This window comes from Pristiophorus japonicus, chromosome 19 (assembly GCF_044704955.1).
Source record: "Pristiophorus japonicus isolate sPriJap1 chromosome 19, sPriJap1.hap1, whole genome shotgun sequence".
Classification (NCBI taxonomy): domain Eukaryota; kingdom Metazoa; phylum Chordata; class Chondrichthyes; family Pristiophoridae; genus Pristiophorus; species Pristiophorus japonicus.
Genome location: NC_091995.1, coordinates 2,648,911 through 2,670,616, shown reverse-complemented (window position 1 = coordinate 2,670,616; position 21,706 = coordinate 2,648,911). Strand labels below are relative to the sequence as shown.

The 21,706-nt window shown below is 45.6% G+C and overlaps 1 pseudogene; it reads left to right on the top strand.

Annotated features, from left to right (window-relative positions):
- Window positions 1–8,116: 8,116 nt before the first annotated feature.
- Window positions 8,117–19,045, top strand: LOC139230329 (zinc-binding protein A33-like; annotated as a pseudogene).
- Window positions 19,046–21,706: the final 2,661 nt, after the last annotated feature.

The window sequence follows — 21,706 nt, the reverse complement described above, 5'->3', positions numbered from 1 at the left end:
TGCAGAATCTTAATAAAAATGGATTTAAAAGGAATACTTTTCTACCTGTCTCCTGCTTTTCCTGAGTCATATGGAAACCTAAATAAGTCACAAACCAGTAGACAGCTGCTTGGGTTGGTCTCGGATACCTGGTTAATTTCAAAGCTCTAAGTGGGAAAGGGCCGAATGATTCTTGACGCTGTCAGTCCGCAGACAGGTTTGCGATGATTTGTTACCATCTCCAATGTTGTTCTATTATGCAACAGCCGCGAAGGTAGAAGGGGATTTTGGTGGCCCTCAGTCCTTTTCGGTTTGTGGTTCCTATGTCCATTTGTTTGCATCGGGCTAACCTGAATATTCCTGTCTCTAAGCGAGTTTGCCTCCCCAGGTCCCTGGTTTTAAGGCAGGACTACTTGCATTGGACAATACTGGGAACCGCTGCAGGCATCTCTGGCAGAACCGAGCGCCTGCTGTAACTGAGCAGACAACAGCGTCACCACGTGGCAGAATTGGGAAACAAACAAAAACACATTTTTAAACCTTGAGGAGTTCCTCTGTACGCTTCTCCGTCCGTCCGTCTCTCTCTTTTTTAATTCACTCATGTGATGTGAGCGTCGCTAATTGCCCCTTGAGAAGGTAGTGGATCGCACGTTCTTGAACCGCTGAGATAGTTGGACAGGTGACTAAATGCTTGCTCAAAGTGATAGGTTTTAAGGAACGTCTCAAAGGTGTTCCCACAGTGCTGTTAGTGAGGGAGTTCCAGGGTTTGGACCCAGCGATGAAGGAACGCCCGATTTATTTACACATCAGGATGGTGTGTAACTTGGACGGGAACTTGGAGATGATGGAGTTACAATGCACCTGCTGCTCTTGTCCTTCTAGGTGGTAAATATCTCGGGTTTGGGAGGTACTGCCGAAGAAGCCTTGGCGAGTTGCTGCAGTGCGTCTTGTAGATTGTACACAGTGCAGCCACGATACAGCGGTGGTGGAGGGAGTGAATGTTCAATGTGGTGGATGGGGTGCAAATCAAGCGAGCTGCTTTGTCCTGATCGGTGTTGAGATTCCTTTACGAACAAAAGAACGAAAGAAATAGGAGCAGGTGTCGGCCATTTCGCTCCTCGAGCCTGCTCCGCAATTTAATAAGATCATGGCTAATCTGATCACGGACTCAGCTCCACTTCCCTGCCCGCTCCCCATAACCCTTTACTCCATTATCACTCAAAAATCTGTCGGTCCCCACCTTAAATATATTCAATGACTCAACCTCCACAGCTTTCTGGAGCAGATAATTACACAGATTCACGACCCTCTGAGAGAAGAAATTTCTCCTCATCTTAGTTTTAAGTGGCCGGACCCTTATTCTAAGACTATGTCCCATTGCTTTAGTTTCCATTATGAATGGGAATATCCTCTCTGCATCCACCTTGTCGAGCCCCCTCATTATCTTATAAGTTTCAATAATATCATCTCTCATTCTTCTGAACTTCAATGTGTATAGGCCCAACCTAATCAACATATCCTCATAAGTCAACTCCCTCATCTCCGGAATCAGTCTAGTGAATCTTCTCTGCAACCATATCGGCCCTTCAATGCAGAGATCAAAACTGTAAGCAGTATTCCAGATGTGGCCTCGCCAATAACCTGTTGAGTTGTAGCAGGACATCCATGCTTTTATACTCTATCCGCCTTGCAATAAAGGCCAACATTCCATTCGACTTCCTGATTACTTACTGTGTTAGTTCACTTCTTGAATGTTGTTGGACCGACACTGATCCAGGCAGGTGGAGAGTATTCCATGAACTGTATCCTAGGCTGTTAAGAGAAGCAACAGTGGAAAAGGCAGAAGGTCTGACCATCATTTTTCAGTTTTCTCTGACAACAGCTGTGGTGCCAGAGGACTGGAGGACTGCTAATGGTGTACCTTTGTTTCAAAAGGGAGAAAGTGATAGACAGAGTAATTACAGGCCAGTCAGCCTAACCTCAGTGGTGGAAAAATTAGAGGAAATATTCCTCAGGGACAGAATAAATCTTAATTTGGAAAGACATGGATTAACCAAGGACATTCAGCATCGACTTGTTAAGGGAAAGTCGTGTCTGACTAACTTGATTGAAATTTTCGAGGAGGTATCTGGGACAGTCGAAGAGGCAGTGCATATAATGTAGTGTATATGGATTTTAGCAAAGCTTATGATAAGGTCCCACATTGCAGGCTGGTCACGGAAAGTAAACGCCCATAGGATCCAAAGCAAAGTAGCAAGTTGGAACCAAAATTGGCCCAGAGTCAGGAAGCTATATCCAGTGGGATTCCGCAAGTCTCAGTGCTGGGTCCCTTGCTTTCCATGGTATATATCAATGATTATACTTGAATGTTGGGGTTATGATTAAAACGTTTAGGGATGGCACTGCGTGGTTGAAAATGAAGAAAGCGGCAGACAGCAGGAAGATATCAATATACTGGTCAGGTGGGCAGATCAGCGTCAAATTGAATACAATTAGATTAAGTGTGAGGTGATGTATTTGGGGAGATCTAACAAGGCAAGAGAGTACATATTAAATTGTATGACAATGAAAAGTAGAGGAATAAAGGGACCTTGGAGTGCAGTTCCACAGGTCGCTGAAAGAAGCCAGCCAGGTAGATAAGGGGGTTAAGAAGGCCCGTGGAATACTTGCCTATATAACGCGATGCATGGAATACAAGGGCAAGGACTTTATGCTTAAAATATATCAAATACTGGTTAGGCCGCAGCTGGAATACTGTTTGCAGTTCTGGTCACCACATTACAGGTAAGATTTGATTGCACTGGAACGGGTGCAGAGGAGATTTACAAGAATGTTGCATGGACTGGAGAATTCTGGTTATGAGGAAAGATTGGAGATGCTGGGTCTGTTTTCTTTGGAACAGAGGAGGCTGAGTATAGACCTGATTGAGGTTTATGAAATTACGTGGTGCCTAAGTAGAGTGGGAAGGAAGCACTTGTTTCCCTTGGCAGAGAGTTTTTCACCGACCCAGTAATGCTGGATTGTGGGCACAATTTCTGCCGCTCTGAACGGTGGGAAGGGAGGTGGTAAAAGAGCGGGTGTTGCATCTCCTGCGCTTGCACGGGAAGATGCCGTGGGAAGAAGAGGGGGTGCTGGGGATGATAGGGGAGTGGACCAGGATGTCGCGGAAGGAGCGATTCCTTTGGAATGCTGCTGTTTTCGAGAAGGGGTCCACATTGGAAAGGCTGCTTTTATTGTCCATCTCTAATTCAAATTCCAGTGTTTATCACCCATTCCATGGAGAAGTGCTTCCTATCATCCACCCTGAACCTGGCTTTTACTAGTTTATATCTCTGGCTCCTTGTCCCACATCGTGAGTTACATTTACACAGTGATCTGTAATTTTGCTTTTGTATTCCACATGTTGTACGGCAATGGTCGGCAAATCGATCGAGCTCAGTTACATGCTTTATTTGAAGGTTCTCGGTAAAAGGTTTGCGATCATGGCTGGGGACAGGTGAACAACAAAAGTGAGAGAATAATTCCTGTTTGTGGGAGGGATCAGAATACCGTGGCTGTTTCAAGCTCATGGCGAAGAGGGCAACTGAAGTGTCTGATATTAGCTTACATGTACGCTAATGACAGCCAACCCTACCTGACCACCACCTCTCTCGATGTCTCCACAGTCTCTGAATTGTCATGTTGTTGTCGGACATCCATAGAAACATAGAAAGTAGGTGCAGGAGTAGGTCATTCGCACTTCGAGCCTGCACCACCATTCAATAAGATCATGGCTGATCATTCACCTCAGTACCCCTTTCCTGCTTTCTCTCCATACCCCTTAATTCCTTTAGTCGTAAGGGCATTATCTAACTCCCTCTTGAATATATCCAATGAACTGGCATCAACAACTCTCTGTGGCAGGGAATTCCACAGGTTAACAACTCTCTGAGTGAAGAAGTTTCTCCTCATCTCAGTCCGAAATGGCTTATCACTTATCCTTAGACTGTGACCCCTGGTTCTGGACTTCCCCAACATCGGGAACATTCTTCCTGCATCTAACCTGTCCAGTCCCGTCAGAATTTTATGTGTGTCTATGAGATCCCCTCTCATCCTTCTAAACTGAAGTGAATAAATGCCCAGTCGATCCATTCTCTCCTCATATGTCAGTCCTGCCATCCCGGGAATCATTCTGGTGAAGCTTCGCTGCACTCTCTCAGTAGCAAGAACGTCCTTCCTCAGATTAGGAGACCAAAACTGAACACAATGTTCCAGGTGAGGCCTCATCAACTGCAGTAAGACCTCCCTGCTCAAATCCCCAAGCTATGAAGGCCAGCATACCACTTGCCTTCTTCACTGCCTGCTCGACCTGCATGCCTACTTTCAATGATTTGATGTACCATGGCACCCAGGTCTCGTTGCACCTCCCCTTTTCCTAATCTGCTGCCATTCAGATAATATTCTGCTTTCAACTTTTTGCCACCAAAGTGGATAACCTCACATTTATCCACATTATACTGCATCTGCCATGCATTTGACCACTCACCTGACGTGTCCAAGTCACTCTGCATCCTCTTAGCATCCTCCTCACAGCTCACACCGCCAACCAGTTTAGTGTCATCTGCAAACTTGGAGATGTTACACTCAAATCCTTCATCCAAATCATTAATGTATATTGTAAATAGCTGGGGTCCCAGCACTGAGCCCTGTGGCACCTCACTGGTCACTGCCTGCCATTCTGAAAACAACCCGTTTATCCCAAATCTCTGCTTCCTGTCTGCCAACCAGTTCTCTATCCAAGTCAGTACATTACCCCCAAGACCATGTGCTTTAATTTTGCACACCAATCTCTTGTGTGGGTCCTTGTCAAAAGCCTTTTGAAAGTCCAAATACACCACATCCACTGGATCTCCCTTGTCCACTCTACTAGTTACAACCTCAAAAAATTGTATAAGATTTGTCAAGCACGATTTCCCTTTCATAAATCCAGACTGACTTGGACCGATCCTGTCACTGCTTTTCAAATGCGCTCTTATTTCATCTTTAATAATTGATTGCAACATTTTCCCCACTATAGATGTCAGGCTAACTGGCCTATAATTCCCCGTTTTCTCTCTCCCATCTTTTAAAAAAAAGTGGTGTTACATTAGCTTCTCTCCAGTCCATAGGAACTGATCCAGAGTCGATAGACTGTTGGAAAATGATTACCAATGCATCCACTATTTCTAGGGCCACTTCCTTAAGTACTCTGGGATGCAGACTATCAGGCCCCGGGGATTTATCGGCCTTCAATCCTATCAATTTCCCTAACACAATTTCCGCCTCATAAGGATATCCTTCAGTTCCTTCTTCTCACTAGCCCCTCGATCCCCTCGTACTTCTGGAAGGTTATTTGTGTCTTCCTTTGTGAAGACAGAACCAAAGTATTTGTTCAACTGGTCTGCCACTTCTTTGTTCCCCATTATAACTTCAGCTCAGTCTGACTGCAAGGGACCTACATTTGTCTTCACTAATCTTTTTCTCTTCACATATCTATACAAGCTTTTGCAGTCAGTTTTTATGTTCCTAGCAAGCTTTCTCTCATACTCTATTTTCGCCCTCCTAATTAAACACTTTGTCCTCTTCTGCTGAATTACAAATTTCTCCCAGTCCTTAGGTTTGCTGCTTTTTCTGGCCAATTCCTTGGATTTAACACTATCCTTAATTTCCCTTGTTAGCCACGGTTGAGCCACCTTCCCCATTTTATTTTATACTCAAGACAGGGATGTACAATTGTTGAAGTTCATCCTTGTGATCTTTAAATGTTTGCCATTGCCTATCCACCATCAACCCCTTAAGTATCATTTGCCAGTCTATTCCAGCCAATTCAGGTCTCATACCATCGAAGTTACCTATCCTTAAGTTCAGGACCCTAGTCTCTGAATGAACTGCGTCACTTTACATCTTAATAAAGAATTCTACCATATTATGGTCACTCTTCCCCAAGGGGCCTCGCACAACAAGATTGCTAATTAGTCGTTTCTCATTACACATCACCCAGTCTAGGATGGCCAACCCTCTATTTAGTTCCTCGACATATTGGTCCTGAAAACCATCCTTAATACACTCCAGGAAATCTTCCTCCATCGTATTGCTACCAGTTTGGTTCGACCAATCTATATGTAGATTAAAGTCACCCATGATAACTGCTGTACCTTTATTGTATGCATTCCTAATTTCTTGTTTGATGCTGTCTAGATGAGCAATAATTTTCACCAATTCAACATTGGGAAGACTGAAGCTGATGTTTTTGTTCCCTGCTACAAACTCTGTTCACTAGCATTGACTCCATCCCTCTCCCTAATATCTTTCTGACACCGAACCAGACTGTTCACAATGTTGGTGTGATATTTGACCCTGAAATGAGCTTCCCACCACATATCTACAGCATAACTAAGGCCACCTATTTGCACCATTCTAACATGCCTCCATTGCAGAAGCACTCATCCATGCCATTGTTAGGTCCAGGCTTGACTATTCCAACGCACTTCTGGTTGGCATCAACATAAACTAGAAGTGATCAAAACTCGGCTACCTAAGTCTTAAATCATACCACGTCCCGCTCACCCATCACCCTGGAGCTCACCATTGACCAGGACCTTAAATGGACCAGTCACATAAGTGCTGTGGCAACAAGAGCAGATCAGAGGCTGGGTATTCTGCGGCACGTGTCTCACCTCCTGAATCTTCAATGCCTTTCCACCATCTACAAAGTACAAATCAGGAGTCCGATGGAATACTCTCAACTTGTCTGGATGAGTGTAGCTCCAACAACACTCAAGAATCTCGACAGCATGCAGGACAAAGCAGCCCACTTGATTGACATCCCATCCACCATTTTCAACATCCATTTACTTCCTGCTCCTTTTACACTATTCTTTGCTCTGTTAATGGATGTCCGTCCTCAGCTTGCCACGGGAAACAGATACTAAAACAATCCATATTCAAATACTATCAATTTCTTTTCTTGTGCGTTATTATTAGTGGCTCAGTGGGCAGCACTCTCACACTGTGTGTCAGAGGTTTGTGGGTTTCAGGCCGACTCCAGGGACTTAAACACAAAAATCGAGGCTTGGTACTCCAGTGCAGTACGAAGGGAACGCCACACTGTCGGAGGTATCGTCTTTTGCAGGAGACGTTAAACCGAGGCCCCTTCTGCTCTTTCAGGTGGATTGAAAGGATCCCATGGCACTATTTCGAAGAAGATCAGTGGAGTTATCCCCAGTGTCCTGGCTAATATTTATCCCTCAATCAGCAGAAGTAAAAACAGATTATCTGGTCATTATCACATTGCTGGTTGTGGGAGCTTGCTGTGCGCAAATTGCCTGCTGCGTTTCCCTCATGACAACAGTGACTACGATTCAAAAGTACATCATTGTTTGAAACGCGCTTTGAGACGTCCAGTAGTCGTGAAAAACGCTATATAAATTCTAGACTTTCTTTCATTCTCTGTTTAACATTGTTTACAGACCCACAATTTACTGATTAAACCTAAATACTGATTGATACTGTCCTGTGAGCAGAGTGTTTCATTTTCCATCAACAGAATGTAACATTGACCAGCGAACATACGAAAAAAACAAACAGAAGAGTTCATCGGGTCTCCCCAGACTGTCCCATACAGTTGTGCTGCCTTCATGTGTCGTCACAGAGACACTCCAAACCCCCAGAGAGTCACATAATCTCCTGAGGGTGGGTAGAATCTGAAAAATTCCTCTCCTGCTCCTTTAGGTCATGGAAAGTAATGCAGGAGATCACACTGTCTCTAGCCATCAGGGTAGCTATCTCTGGTCCCAGGCCATCTCCTCCCCACCCAGAAACAGATCCAACTCTCTCCTGAAGGAATCCCGTCAATCAGCGCTCACCGTAAGCGGGCACCTTGATCCAGAGGTCCAGTGTTCTCTGGGAAGAGATGAAGCGCCTCACCTCCAATTGGGAAATCTCCACACACACACAGGTCAATCTTTTCCCTCGTGTATTCTTATGTAGGCGTTTGCCTCTGAGCACTGGTAGACATCTCAGTGCTGAAAAGGTCGGGCAGGCTTGTGCCGAAACTCGCTCTGGCTCCTCCCTTTAAACAAACATTGAAACTGAAAGCGGATTGAATCAGGAAGTGCTGAGAGAGAACATGGCTTCCACACAGCAGTCGGAGAGTTTGTCCGAAGATTTAAATTGTCCCATTTGTCTGGATTTCTTCACCGACCCAGTAATACTGGAGTGTGGGCACAATTTCTGCCGCTCCTGTATCACAGTGTTGGGATAAGACGGAGACAAACTCCTGCCCGGAATGTAGAGCAGAGTTTCCGGAAATCAACCTCAAGGTTAATCGGGCCTTGGCGAATCTGGCGGAGAAATTTCGAAAAATAACCGTGAACGCCAAAGATAGAGACAGTAAACATCTCTGTGGGGAACATCAGGAAGAACTGACGCTGTTTTGTGAAACTGACAAGCAACTGATCTGCATGAAGTGTCTGGTCGTGACAGAGGGCCCGGGGCACAAGACCCACAACTTCGTGGGACTGACGGAGGCTGCACAGATGTACAGGGTAACATGGAGGGTAGAATCTCTGGCAACATTTAAACATCTTGTATTTAAACTTTACACTAATTTAATTTCTAATTGCAGGATAAACTGAAATCATCCCTGGAATCGGCTAGAAAGAGAAAGGATTCGGCTCTGGACACCGCACGGCGGCAGGGACAGCAGATTTCCGGAGTTCGGGTAAGGAACTGGACAGGTTAGATGCAGCAAGAATGTTCCCGATGTTGGGCAAGTCCAGAACCAGGGGCCACAGTCTGAGGATAAGGGATATAGGACAGAGTTGAGGAGAAACTTTTACACCCAGAGAGTGGTGCACCTGTGGAATTCTCTCCCACAGAAAATTGTTGAGTCCAGTTGTTGGATATATTCAGGAGGGATTTAGATGTGGCCCTTACGGCTAAGGGGTTCAGCGGGTATGGAGAGGAGGCGGGAGTGTTCTGAAGTTGCATGATCAGCCAATGGCGGTGCAGGCTTGAAGGGCCGAATAGCCTGCTCCTGCACCTATTTTCTATGTTCCTATGTCTCCCTGTGCTGATTTTCTGGGATCTCGGTTAGTTTTGTTCCCTTTTTCACGGTACATGAATTATGTTTCACATTTCATTTGGTAGGAACAGTCGAGCATTCTGCAGACCCACATCGCATCCGAGTTCGCTAAAATGCACCAGATTCTCAGTGATAAAGAACAGCGTTTGATCAGAGATCTCAGGGAACAAGAGGGGAATATTCTAAAATCAATGGATGTAAACCTCAGTGGAATCCAACAGAAGTTAAATGGTATTAATCGAGAGATATCCGAGTTACAGAGACAGATGGAGGAGCAAGACACAATCTCATTTCTGAAGGTAATACCTTGTTTCATTTAAATACATTCAGTGACATCATCTGAAACACAACGTCATGTGTGCTGATCTCACCCAGCTCACCTCGCGACCCCGGCAATGTTCCAGATGTGTCACGGTGCTTGTCCAATATCCAGAAGTGGAAGAATAGGAGTTTCTTCCAACTAAATATTGGGATGGTCGAAGCCATTTTCTTTGGTCCCGCCACAAATTCCGTTCCCTCGACACCAACTCTACACCTCTCCTCGGCCACTGTCTGAGGCTGATCCAGGTTGTTCACAACCTTGGCGTCTTATTTGACCCCGATATGGGATTCCTACCACATATCCACGCCATCATCAACACCACTTATTTCCACCTCTGTAACATCTCCCGTCTCAGCTCCTGCCTCAACATCAGCTGCTGAAACCCTCATCTATGCTTTTGCTACCTATGGACTTGACTAAGTCCAATGCTCTCCAGGCTGGCCTGCGATTTTACACCCTCCATAAACTTGGTCTGATCCAGAACTCAGAGGCACATTTCCTAACTTACACCAAGTCCCGTCCAGCTATCACCCCTGTGCTCGCTGGCGCAAACTGTCTCCTGGTTAAGAAACATTTCAATTTTGACATTCTCATTCTTGTTTTCAACTCACTCCGTGGCCTCTCCCCTCCCTATCTCTGCAACCTCCTCCAGCTAAACAACCCAGCAAGATATCTGTGCTCCTCAAATTCTGAACTCTTTGCACATCATAAATTTTGTAACAAGTAATGTAAGCGGTTTTGATCTTAGCCCAATTGCTAGATGGACGGTTCAAATCGCCTTACGAATGTTCCAGACCCGGGAATTATTATTCAGAGTGTAAATGAAATGAGTCATGGTCTGTGATGGGCCATCCAACCCATATGTATTGGGCTGATGGCTCTTAAACTGGGCATCTCTCTCAGTCTTTGTGTTGGTAAAGACCTGGCTCCTCTTTGTCTGACCAGGCTAGTGGGTTCATTGTTCTGCTTTCCTTCGGAGATGCAGGTGAGAAGTGCTTTTGCATGTTAGAGTGGCTTTGTCAGTGGCCCCCCTTCCTGGCCGACAGCTCTTTTGTCAATATTCATGGCCCCCTTCCTTTAGCTGGGACTGGTGGGCAAACCCGTTCTGGATGACTGAAAGTTCTTTTGTCACAGCTAACTGCCATGCGGTCTCTGGAGTTTTAACAACACCAGCTTTTTCACTTATCGGCACAGGGTGATCCCACCACAGGGAAAATACCCTCAGAAAAGCCCATAAAGTCCACGAAATATTCTTGACTGAGTCCATTCTTTAAACCAAAACTTTGTGATCTCTTCAGTAGCTCCATTGTCTGTTTCTACATACCTTGTCTCACTTAAATAAGTCCATGATATTATATCGTGTTGCCCCATAAATTGATTTTTTTCTTTCTTCATATTTACATTTCCTGATTCCAGGCAGCATCCGAGACCATCTGTGCTGTCTCCGCATTCAACCCAGATTAGCGTCACTCTGGTGTGGAGCCCAATACTGCATCATTGCCTGTTTATTTGATATGCTATATCCCTTGTGATACAACCTGTTATGGTGATAGATTTAGATGAGGAAAGGCAGGAGTAGGCTCGAGTGGAGCATCAACGCCGGCATGGACTGGTTGGTCCGAATGACCTACTTCAGTGTCGTATATCCTCTTCAATCCTATGTAACCTGGTATCCTATTAGGTTTTGTTAAACAGCCTTATCAACTCTGGAGCTGCCTTTAATGCTCTGTGAACCTATATCCCCAAATCCTTCTGCTCTTCTACCACACCAAGCCAACATCCATTCGGTGTAGGATTCCTGCTGTTACTTCCCCTGTCTCAGCTCACACTTACTGGCAGATAATTCTGACCAACATAAATTTAGCCCATTCACGCATGTTCTTATTAACCCTTCACCACTTCTTTTGGTCTTGTATCAAATTAATTCTATCTCAGAAAGAATCACTGTGGGACCCCACTGCCCACCTCTAATCGCCCTGAAAACCCACCATTAATTCCTATTCTCTGATTTTATCCGAAGTAATTTCTAACCCAATTTGCTATCCTCCCCGAATTCCATATCCCACGAGCTTCTCTAGTCATCGCCTGTGTGGTACCTTATCAAGGCTTTCCTAAACTCCATGTACATTGCATTCACTGTATTGTCCCATCAACCATATGTATTCGATCCTCAAACATATCTATGAAGTATTTCCAACAAGATCATCTCATTTGAAATCTGAGCTTTAATTTAAATAGGCTTCTTGCTTCATTATTTTTCCATGGACCTCAAAAACTACTCGCAATTGCATTCTGTTTTAACAGAATACATTTATTCTACATTGTTCGAATCACTTTTTAAAACATCCCATTTTTGATGTTCATTTCTGTGTATCTATCTTTCTTCTATTGCCTCAAGCTAGTTAGCTCGCTACTCGTTTTACTGAAATCTGCCTCACTGCATTCACATTTTCTTCCAAACGTTTCCATTTCATTTTGATCTTAATAAGCTGTGCACAAACAGTTTGATCATATACCTGATCATTACTTACAACCAGACCAAGCACCTGAAGGCACCAAAGTGACACTCAATGCCCTGAATCCAAGCGGTATGAGATCCCCAGGGAGCACATCACGGTCCTACATGGACAGCGTAACTCCGGGTTGTGGGAGGTCCGGTTCAATAATTGCTATGGAAGTTCTTCCATCTCTCAGTTAGTTTGTGTAGAAAGTAGAATCGATCACATAAGAACATAAGAAATAGGAACAGGAGTAGGCCATACGGCCAGTCGAGCTTGCCCCTCAGTCAGCAGCCCTGAAGGTTACATATAAACCAATGAACAATGAACAATGACGGGAAGGCAAAGAGTACCCAGCCCAACCAGTCCACCCCACACAACTGCGACACCCCTTGCACCGAAACATTCTACGCTCCACCCCAACCAGAGCCATGTGATCTCCTAAGAGAGGCGAAAAACAGATAAAAATCCAGGCCAATTGGGGAACAAAGCATGAAAATTCCTCTCCGTCCCATTCGGGCGATCGAAACTAGTCCAGGAGACCAGCCGGATCGTATTTGATGCCCTGCATGACTTACGATCGTATCTGTGCCAGCCAACAAATGGTTATCGAGTCTAATCCCACTTACCAGCTCTAAGTCAGTAACCCTGCAGGCTACTGCCCTTTAAGTGCCCATCCAATCACCTTTTAAATGTGATGAGGGTTCCTGCATCCACCGCCCGTCCAGGCAGTGAGTTCCAGACCCCCACAACCCTCTGTATCAAGAAGCCCCCCCCACTCAAATCCCCTCTGAACGTACCAACAACCATCTTAACACTATGGCCCCTCATAATTGATCCCTCCACCAAGGGAAATAGGCCCTTCCTATCTACTATATCCAGGATTCTCACAATGTCCCTTCTCAGCATCCTCTGTTCCAATCTTTCGTTTAGGTATTTTACAGCCTTCTGGACTCAACATCGAGTTCAACAATTTCAGAACATAACCTCTGCCCATATATTGTTCTCTTTCCTCTTTTTTTTTCAAACCACCCTCCTCTCTTTTACTTTTATTGTTTCTCTCTTTCCCAATGCAGCTGGAAGTTATTCCACCATTCACACACCAACTCAGCTCATATTTTGTTTCCTAACTTGTGCTATTACCAGCTCAATTTGGCGATCATCCCTGTTGTCTCTTAAATTACTCCTGTCTTCCAGAATATCACAGACCTTCCCTTTTGTTCTTCCCTCCCCTCCTCTTTTCAGTGCCCCTCCATTTACTTAAAAATCTGTTTATTTTCGCAGGTTTCCAGTTCTGACAAAGGGTCACAGATACAAAACATTTACTCTGTTTCGCTCCACAGATGCTGCCTGACTCACAGAGATTTCCAGCATTTTCTGTTTTTATTTATGAACTATTTCTCACTTGGTGCCATGTGTAGCGTATGACACTGATTCTGAAATTTTGCCCCCAGACTCTCCCTGTGAACTCAGGTCTGTGTTTCTGTTTTATTTCAGGAGGCAGCTTCCTGGATGAGAAGGTATGAGGTTCACTTTACTGAATTGTTATTTCATCTGTTAAAGGAATGCACTGCGAGAATTCTAGAGTTGAATGTTTCATATTTTCAGAATCAGTGAAGAGTTTAATCTGTTTTCGTTGGATGGCCGGAATCTGCCGCTGGGAATATTCAAAGGGCCCAATCAATACATAGCGTGGAAAGAAATGATAGAGAGCATCAGCCCAGGTAAAACGTTTTCAGCACCCCAATTTCAGACTTCGTAAAAATCTCGTTGCGTGAATACATCGAAATAATGAAACACAGCTTCAGTGTTTGTGCAATTAGATACAAAAATATTATGTAATAATCTCCAAAAGGAGATTGAAACTGGTTTGTGAAATCAGTGTAACTGTTTGTGACCCTATATCAGATCCAGGAGTGCGGGTTCGATACAGAAGCAGTGTATGGTATTGACAACACAGAACAATGTTCTCACCCTTCAGACTGACGGTGACTGCACCATCAGTAAAATAGCCAGATTGCTCATCACAAAACAGGTTCAAGATATAACGGAATCCATGATTCCTCCTCGCCCGGCAACCTGTCGCACCCCCCATCCCATGGAACTCCCGCGACTTTGAGGGGCTCATCGAGGAGGCGTGGGAGATTGGAGGGAGATGTAGAAAAGGTCCGTTAGTTGGAGTACTGGGAGTTCGTCGAGGAAACGCGGGAGATCGGTGGGAGGCCTATAAAAGGCCCATCAGTCTGAGCGGCGGGAGTTCATCGACTAGGTGGAGGAGATCGGAGGGAGGCCTATAAAAGGCCCATCAGTCTGAGCGGTGGGAGTTCATCGACCAGGCGGAGGAGATCGGAGGCAGGCCTATAAAAGGCCCATCAGTCACAGTCGGGGAGCGGGAGTCGAGGAGGAGCCAGCTGGTACACCTGCAGCAGGGTGAGAAGGCAAAAAAGGACGTTGAAAGAAATCGAAGGGTGACCTCACAGCCAAGGGGGTAAGTGATTGGCTCGTGATTGGTGAGTAGTTTTTCTTCTTTTTCTTTTTCTTTATCAGTAGGTAACCTTTATCATTGCTGCCAATTTAAATAAAGAAATTTAAGGGTCAAGTCATGGCAGGAAAGCTCGGACACGTGTCATGCTCCTCCTGTGCTATGTGGGAACTCAGGGACGCTTCCAGAGTCCCTGATACTACATGTGCAGGAAGTGTATCCTGCAGCAGCACCTGACAGACCACATTGCGGCGCTGGAGCTGTGCATGGATTCAGTCTGGAGCATCCGCGATATCGAGGATGTCGTGAATAGCACGTTTAGTGAGTTCGACACACTGGATCTAAAGTTTACACAGCCAGATAGGGAATGGGTGATCAGCAGGAAGAGCAGTGGAAGGAAGGTCGTGCAGGGGCCCCCTGTGGTCATCCCCCATCAAAACAGATACACCGTTTTGGGTACTGTTGGGGGGGATGAATCATCAAGTGAGGGCAGCAGCAGCCAAGATCATAGCACCGTGGGTGGCTCTGCTGCACAGGATGGCAGGAAATATAGTGGAAGAGCTATAGTGGTAGGGGATTCTATTGTAAGGGGAATAGATAGACGTTTCTACGGCCAAAATTGAGAGTCCAGGATGGTATGTTGCCTCCCTGGGCAAGGGTCAAGGATGTCTTGGAACAGCTGCAGGACATTTTGGAGGGTTAGGGTGAACAGCCAGTTGTCGGGGTGGATATCGGTACCAACGTTACAGGTAAAAAATGGGATGAGGTCCTACAAGCTGGATTTAGGGAGCTAGGAGTTAAATTAAAAAGTAGGACCTCAAAGGTAGTCATCTCAGGATTGCTACCAGTGCCACATGCTAGTCAGAATACGAATTGCAGGATAGCTCAGAAGAATACGTGGCTTGAGGAGTGATGTAGAAAGGAGGGATTCAAATTCCTGGGACATTGGAACCGGTTCTGGGGGAGGTGGGACCGGTACAAACCGGACAGTTTGCACCTGGGCAGGATCAGACCCAATGTCCTCGGGGGAGTGTTTGCTAGTGCTGTTGGGGAAGGGTTAAAATAATATGGCAGGGGGATGTCAACCGATGCAGGGAGACAGAGGGATGTAGAATGGGGGCAGAACAAAAGATAGAAAGAAGAAAAGTAAAAGTGGAGGGCAGAGAAACCCAAGGCAAAAATCAAAAAGGGCCACATATGGCAAAATTCTAAATGGGTAAAGTGTGTTAAAAAGGCAAGGCTGAAGGCTCTGTGCCTCAATGCGAGGAGTATTTGTAATAAGGTGAATGAATTAACTGCGCAGGCAGCAATTCACGAGTATGAAATAATTGGCATCACAAATACATGGCTCCAGGGTGACCAAAGCTGGGAACTCAACATAAAAACATAGAAACATAGAAAATAGGTGCAGGAGTAGGCCATTCGGCCTTTCGAGCCTGCACCACCTTTCAATAAGATCATGGCTGATATTTCACCTCAAGACCCCTTTCCTGCTTTCTCTCAAAGTCCCTTGATCCCTTCAGTAATAAGCGCCATATCTAACTCCCTATTGAATATATCCAATGAACTGACATCAACAACTCCCCAGTCCCCATCCCATATCACCAATCCGCCTTTGAGGGGTTCCATACCACTACACCCTCCCCCCAACCCTGTTCCCTCTCGAGGTCAGCCGCCGTCTTCCTGGTCCCATATGTTGCCACTTTGTTTCGGTAACAATGCTTTGATGGCCCAGCCTGACGATTTATTTTTACAAAGTATATACAACATAGAAACAGGCCATTCAGCCCAACAGGTCCAAGCCGGTGTTTATGCTCCACATGAGCCTCCCCCCACCCCTCTTCATCGAACCATATCAGCATATCCTTCTGTCCCTTCCTCCCTCATGTGTTAATCTCGCTTCCCCTTAAATGCTTCTGTGCTATTTGCCTGAACTGCTTCTCGTGGTAGTGAGTTCCACATTCTCACCACTCTGTGGATAAACAGGTTTCTCCTGAATCCCCTGTTAGATTTATTACTTAATTTTATGTTTTTATGGTGTCTAGTTTTTGTCTCCTCACAAGTGGAAACGACTTCTCTACATCTACCCTATCAGACCCTTTCATAATATTAACGACCTCGATCATTTCACCCCTCAGCTTTCCCATTTCTAGAGCCGATTCAATCTTTCCTGATAATTATAGCCTCTCACCTTTTTGTACTCGTTTTTGTAAATCTATTTTGCACTTCCTCCAATGCCTCTATATCTTAATTATAAAATGAAAACCTGTAATATAAAATAGTGCTATATCTTTGTGCATTTATTTGAATACGCGTCTTGCAATCCTTGAGTTTCATCCTCTCTGAATTTGATCAGTTTATCATTAACTTCTCTTTTCTATCTTAAATATAATTGCATCTTATTTGATCCATTTTTCTCCTGTCATGTTCAGCTGGCCAGACGTGCTGATCAATACTGAGACAAAGTAATTTTTCAATAATATGCAGAAAGCTGACGATTAGAAGAAGGAATGTCACTCAGAGTTTGATTCTGTCACATCAATAAATTATCGGGGAATTTTTCGCGGGATCAGTGGGAAAAATAGCACTTGATTCAGTGGGTCAAAGGTCTCCAGACGTCATCAGACCCGTTGCCTGCAATTGGCCGTCAAACCCGCTGGGCGGGGCTTAACAGGTGTAATCAGGGGAAGTAATTTCAGACAGCGGGCTGGAGCCAGCAGCGAGTCCGGGACCTGTCACCGACATCGCCCGCCACCGACCCGCCGAGACAGCGGAAATCGCGGCTTAAATCACTGACTGTGTTATTTTAACTTCCCCCCAGCTCCAGCCTCTCTGACTCTGGATCCGAACACAGCCCATTCCCGGCTCATCCTGTCTGAGGACCGGACCAGTGTGAGATTCGGAGGCAAACGGCAGCCGCTCCCTGACACCCCGGAGAGGTTTGATCTCTGGCACTGTGTCCTGGGATCGGAGGGATTCACATCAGGGAGACACTACTGGGAGGTGGAGGTGGGGGACAAGAGCTGGTGGGGTCTGGGAGTGACCCGAGAGTCTGCCGGGAGGAAAGGGCCAATCACCCCGAGCCCAGAGACCGGATACTGGATTGTGTGGCTGAGACCCGGAACTGTCTATGTTGCCAGCACCTCCCCCTCACAGACCCCCCTCACCCCGAGTGTGAAGCCCCGGAAGATCGGGGTGTACCTGGACTATGAGGGCGGACAGGTGTCATTTTACAATGCGGACAACATGTCCCGTCTCCACACTTTCACCCACACTTTCACTGAGAGAATCTTTCCCATCTTCGATCCCGGATGGTATGATGGCAGGAAAAACTCCGCACCGCTGATAATCTGCGGGGTTAAAGGACACTGACATTAATGGGTCTGTTTCGATCATTTTCACTCCAATTCCAGTTTCTGACTCCATTTACTCCCCGGGTGTGTTTGTGTGATGAACATTTCCATTTGTATCTCAGTCTGTAATCAGTGTTTGACTGTAACCCCAGCAGGGCCGGGTCACTGAATAACCCTCCCATCCTCACCCTGCAACATATCACCCCCGCCCAACCTGTACTGGGATAGAGTCTTTCCCTCCAGGGACCACAGCCTGGCATTCCTCTGGAGATATTACCCAGATCGACATTTAACTTTATTCTCTGTGACCTTCCTTTGACTGCGGTTTTAGCGGAACCGTCAACGCATTGAATGTAAACAGCTCAGCGCCTTCATTAAGGAGCAGAGAGTGTGGGGTGTTGGTGCAATCTGTGCAGCACTCACTGGGGAACATCACAAACTGGGCCCCGTTCCCAGTGCGTGGGGAGTTCATTGTGAGTGGGCAAAGTCAGGATATCAATTGGGGGAGGAGCGCATTTAGAAGCGGAAACCGGGCGGATGTTAAGCCGGGCTGATTGAAGCTGGTGTGGAACGGGAAAATGGGGGGAGTTGGATCGGCAGGGCGAGCGATTGGGGTTAGGGATGTGGCTGCTGCCGAACGGAATCCGAAAATATAATCTTCCGTCTTGAAGCTGAATGGCGAGCCGTTGACCAGAAATTCCTGGCTTTGCGGGCAACGCCTGAGTTACGCTCCAGCTGCAGCAAGCGAGTCTGGAACAGTCAATGATTCAAAGACCCAAAATAGACTCTATACTTGCCTTTCACCCTCGCCCCTGTGCTATTGCTGTCCTCTCTGGCCCGGGGACCACCCATTGTCCCTGCCAACATGTGATCGTTGCTGGATCTTCTCTGCTCTGATAATGTTGTGTATTGACCACCCTCTGGCTGATACCGGATGTTAGTTTTGTGCGGAATGTGATGAAACAAAAATGCGCAAGAATGTGTCACAGTATTTAGATCGTGTTTCAAGTAATATCGTGATCTTCAGAAAAAAAAGTGCCAATTCCAAAGAAACCATCGCCCTCTCAACGCAGCACTGTGATGCGGTGCTCGAGTCTCTGGAGTGGGACATGAACCCACAACCTTCTGACTCAGAGGCGAAATTCCTGCCCATTGAGCCACGGCTAGCAACTGTTGAGCATTTTGCTTTAAAACAACAATTAACTCGCGATCTGATTGTTATTAATGGAGAATGTAAGAGAATTGTAAAGGAGATTATATTGCAGAATCTTGACAAAAATGGATTAAAAAGGAACATTATTCTACCTGTCTCCTGCTTTTCCTGAGTCATATGGAAACTTAAGTAAGTCACAAATCAGCAGACAACGGCTTGGGTTGGTCTCAGATACTTGATTAATTTCAAGGTTATAAGTGGGAAAGGGCCGAATGATTCTTGACGCTGTCAGTCCGCAGTCAGGTTTGCTATAATTTGTTACCATCTCCAATATTGTTCTATTATGCGACAGCCGCAATGGTAAAAGGGGATTTTGCTGGACCTCAGTCCTTTTCGGTTTGTGGTTCATATGTCCATTTGTTTGCATCGGGCTAAACTGATTATACCTGTCTCATAGCGAGTTTGCCTCCCCAGGTCCCTGGTTTTAAGGCAGGACTACTTGCATTGTACAATACTGGGAACTGCTGCAGGCATCTCTGGCAGAACCGAGTGACTGCTGCAACTGAGCAGACAACAGCGTCACCACGTGACAGAATTTGGAAACACAAAAAAAAAGCACATTTTTAACCCTTGAGGAATCCCTCTGTACGCTTCTCCGGCCATTCGTCTCTTTTTTAAAATTCGTTAGTGTGATTCGGGCGTCGCTGGCAAGGCCAACATTTATTGTCCATCACTAATTGCCCCTTGAGAAGGTAGTGGATAGTCACTTTCTTGAACCGCTCAGATAGTTGGACTGGTGACTAAATGCTTGCTCAAAGTGATAGGTTTTAAGGAGCGTCTCAAAGGTGTTCCCACAGTGCTGTTAGTGACCGAGTTCCAGGGTTTGGACACAGCGATGAAGGAACGCCCGAGTTATTTACACATCAGGATGGTGTGTAACTTGGAGGGGAACTTGGAGGTGATGGAGTTACAATGCACCTGCTGCCCTTGTCCTTCTAGGTGGTAAATATCTCGGGTTTGGGAGGTACTGCCGAAGAAGCCTTGGTGAGTTGCTGCAGTGCGTCTTGTGGTGGTACACAGTGCAGCCACGGTGCGTCGGTGGTGGAGGGAGTGAATGTTGAAGGTGGTGGATGGGGTGCCAATCAAGCGGGCTGCTTTGTCCTGGTCGGTGTTGAGATTCCTTTAAGAACACAAGAACGAAAGAAATAGGAGCAGGTGTCGGCCATTTCGCCCCTCGAGCCTGCTCCGCAATTTAATAAGATCATGGCTAATCTGATCACGGACTCAGCTCCACTTCCCCGCCCGCTCCCCATAACCCTTTACTCCATTATCGCTCAAAAAACTGTCGATCTCCACCTTAAATATATTCAATGACTCAGCCTCCACAGCTTTCTGGAGCAGATAATTCCACAGATTCACCACCCTCTGAGAGAAGAAATTTCTCGTCATCTTAGCTTTCAGTGGCCGGACCCTTATTCTAAGACTATGTCCCATTGCTTTAGTTTCCATTATGAATGGGAATATCCTCTCTGCATCCATCTTGTCGAGCCCCCTCATTATCTTATAAGTTTCAATAATATCACCTCTCATTCTTCTGAACTTCAATGTGTCTAGGCCCAACCTAATCAACATATCCTCATATGTCAACACCCTCTTCTCCGGAATCAGTTTGGTGAACCTTCTCTGAATGGCATATAATACAAGCATATCGGCCCTTCAATAGAGAGACCAAAACTGTAAGCAGTACTCCAGATGTGGCCTCACCAATAACCCGTACAGTTGTAGCAGGACTTCAGTGCTTTTATACTCTATCCGGCTTGCAATAAAGGCCAACATTTCATTCGCCTTTCTGATTACTTACTGTGTTAGTTCACTTCTTGAATGTTGTTGGACCTACACTGATCCAGGCAGGTGGAGAGTATTCCATGAACTGTATCCTAGGCTGTTAAGAGAAGCAACAGTGGAAAAAGCAGAAGGTCTGACCATCATTTTTCAGTTTTCTCTGGCAATAGCTGTGGTGCCAGAGGATTGGAGGACTGCTAATGGTGTACCTTTGTTTCAAAAGGGAGAAAGGGACAGACCGAGTAATTGCAGGTCAGTCAGCCTAACCTCAGTGATGGAAAAATTGGAGGAAATATTCCTCAGGGACAGAATAAATCTTCATTTGGAAAGACATGGATTAACCAAGGACATTCAGCATCGACTTGTTAAGGGAAAGTCGTGTCTGTCTAACTTGATTGAAGTTTTCGAGGAGGTATCTGGGACAGTCGAAGAGGCAGTGCATATAATGTAGTGTATATGGATTTTAGCAAAGCTTATGATAAGGTCCCACATGGGAGGCTGGTCACGGAAAGTAAACGCCCATGGGATCCAAAGCAAAGTGGCAAGTTGGAACCAAAATTGGCCCAGAGTCAGGAAGCTATATCCAGTGGGATTCCGCAGGTCTCAGTGCTGGGTCCCTTGCTTTCCATGGTATATTTCAATGAATTATACCTGAATGTTGGGGATATGATTAAAACGTTTAGGGATGTCACTGCGTGGTTGAAAATGAAGAAAGCGGCAGACTGCAGGAAGATATCAATGTACTGGTCAGGTGGGCAGATCAGCGTCAAATTGAATACAATCAGATTAAGTGTGAGGTGATGTATTTGGGGAGATCTAACAAGGCAAGAGAGTACATATTAAATTGAATGACAACGAAAAGTAGAGGAATAAAGGGAGTCACATGCAATAAGTTACTTTAAACACGAAATTATCTGTGTCCCAAAATCATGTTAACTGTGCGAAAATTTCTGGAACTTTACACTTTATGTTTT